Source organism: Pan paniscus, chromosome 7, assembly GCF_029289425.2.
Source record: "Pan paniscus chromosome 7, NHGRI_mPanPan1-v2.0_pri, whole genome shotgun sequence".
Classification (NCBI taxonomy): Eukaryota; Metazoa; Chordata; class Mammalia; order Primates; family Hominidae; genus Pan; species Pan paniscus.
Window position 1 is genome coordinate 56,624,128 of NC_073256.2, and position 2,910 is coordinate 56,627,037.

Below are 2,910 nucleotides of genomic sequence, written 5' to 3' on the forward strand. Positions count from 1 at the left end.
AGTAGAGATAAGGTCTTGCTATGTTGCCCAGGCTGGTCTTGAACTCCTGGTCTCAAGTGATCCTCCCACCTCAGCGTTCCAAAGTGTTGGGATGACAGATGTGAGCCACCACGCCCAGCCCATACCCTGGTATTCTTGATCTCTTGTTTTTCAGTAGCAAGGCAGCTGCCTCGCTTCTGGGCTTTCTCCCCCTTCTCTCAACCCCAAGCCTGTCGAGTTTGGCACCTTCCCGTCAGGGCCCATTCCATGCAAGAGTCAAAGGGAAGAGCCCCTGCCTTGGCCAGTGTGGCATCTGATCTGCGGGCACTCGACCTTTGCCAATTGATCGCTTTGTGTGAGCTGTCATGTGTGGCACAAACACAGACAAGCTCTCTGCCTTGAAAATTTCATTGAAATGTAAGATTTGCCCGAAAGTAAAGGTAGCATAGGCTGGGCACAGTGGTTCAAGCCTGTAATCCCAGGATTTTGGGAGGCTGAGGTGGGAGGATTGATTGAGGCCAGGAGTGGGAGACCAGTCTGGGCAACGCAGTAAGACCCTGTCTCTACAGAAAATTTTTTAAGTAGCCAGACATGGTGGTGCACACCTGTGGTCCTAGCCACTCAGGAGGCTGAGGTGGGAGGAACACTTGAGCCCAGGAGTTCAAAGCTGTGGTGAGCCACGATTGTGCCACTGCACTCCAGTGACAGAGTAGAGGCTTCATGGAGGTGATGCTACAGCTGGACCCTGGGAATGAGTGGGTTGGGGGAGGCAGGGGCCCAGTGTTGCCAAGCTCAGATGGTCTTGGGGAGCTGGGGTGTTCAGGGAAAGGACATAGTAGCCTGCTTTGGTCAGAGCAGGCAGTTTGTATGGGTGAGAATGACTTTAACAAATGGCCAAAGAAGGGTGAGGTTTCTGAAGGTCTTGAATGGTAACTAGGCAGAGATCTTTGCTGAGAAGCAATAGGAATTTCTCATTACAGGGTATGCTGGTGGGTGGATGGCCTATGAACAAGAGGCAGTGGCTGGCATTTACTTAACAAGCTCCGAGCACATAGCACTTGTCCACCTGCTGTTTGGAGAGCAGCAGACCTTCAGTGGCCAAGTTGCTTGCTTGGCCTTTTCTATAGCTGGGTTGCAGCCCCCTTCCCTCACAAGGACTGAAAGCAGCTGAGTCCAGGTGCATAGTGATGTGTGGCAGGCCTGGCCTTTGGCACGTTGCCTCCAAGCACGCAGCAAAGTCTGTCTGTATGGATGGAAAAGAGAGGCTAGGGATGGGCCACCACTGGTGCAAAGAATAATGAAAGCTTCAAGTAGGCTCAAAGGAGAGATTGGGTCAGCCTTCCCAATCCCGTAACTTTCCAATAAAAGCATCATGCTCCAAGGCCAGGCACAGTGGTTCCTGCCTGTAATCCCAAAGCTTTGGGAGGTCAAGGTGGGAGGATCACTTGAGGCCAGGAGTTCGAGACCAGCCTGGGCAACATAGTGAGACCCCATCTCTACTACCAAAAAAATTTACAAATTAGCTAGACATGGTGGTGCACACCTGTAGTCCCAGCTGCTTGGGAAGCTGGGGAGGGAGGATCACTTTAGCTCAGGAGATCGAGGCTGCAGTGAGTTATGATTGCACTACTGCACTGCAGCCTGAGCAACAGAACAAGACCTTGTCTCTTAAAAAAAAAAAATGCGGCCAGACGAGGTGGCTCATGCCTGTAATCCCAGCACTTTGGGAAGCCAAGGTGGGCAGATCACTTGAGGTCAAGAGTCTGAAACCAGCCTGCCCAACATGGCAAAACCCCATCTGTACTAAAAATACAAAACTTAGCCAGGCGTGGTGGTGCACGCATGTAATCCCAACTACTTGGGAGGCTGAGGCACGAGAATCGCTTGAACCTGGGAGGCAGAGGTTGCAGTGAGCCGAGATCGCACCACTGCACTCCAGCCTGGGTGACAGAGTGAGACACTGACTCACGGAAAAAAAAAAAAAATCTCACTCTGACATCCCACCAGAGGTCTTGCCAGCCTACAGGTCCATTTCCCTTCTTGGTCTTACATCTCAGGGTCTAAGAGACAGGTAAATAAATCATTAAAAAATGAAGTATCTGATAGTTCAGGGGCCACAGTAAGATAATTTTTCAGGCTGAGCATGGTGGCTCATGCCTGTAATCCAGCATTTTGGAAGGCCAAGATGAGGATCACTTGAGGCCAGGAGTTTGAGACCAGCCTGGGCAACATGGCAAGACCCCCATCTCTATGAAAAATAGAGATAAGAAGAAGAAATAAGTGGGCAACATGGCAAGACCCCCACCTCTATGAAAAATAGAGATAAAAAGAAGAAATAAAAAAGTGTGTCCCTTTCCCACTGAGCAAAAGCATCCTCCTGAGGACCCCAGGTGTGTTTTGAGTGTCAATTCTGGCCGGGTGCTGTGGTGTGGCCGTGATCGACAACACAGTCCTTGTCCACAAGGAAGTTAAAATCTTAAGGAAAGCGAGACTGTTGTGGTCCAGCTGAACATGCCTGTGCATTGAGACCTAAAGCTCATAGAGATGCTCATTCTAGGGGACCATCACAGTTTGGCCCCTGCCACCCTCCAACATCACCAAAACCACTGTTGTTGCAATTGGGGAACACTCTGACAACTATTGGACAGATACCACATGCCAAGACCCAGAAGAGACAAATGCATGTTTTTAGCTATGTTGTGTATTCTCAAAGAGCTTACAACCTGATCAGGAGACGAGAAGTATTCCAAGTAGTAAATGGTCATTGGAAATACAAAGCAATACTTATGTGCTTGTCCATTGAATGGAGGGGAGGCTGTGCATGTCCCAAGTTAGAGGAATCTGAGGTTTGAGAAGCCTTCACGGAGGAGGTGTGGCTTGATAGGACTGGTAGGATTCCTGCGTCATGAATGGCGTAAGGTACAGGAGCCC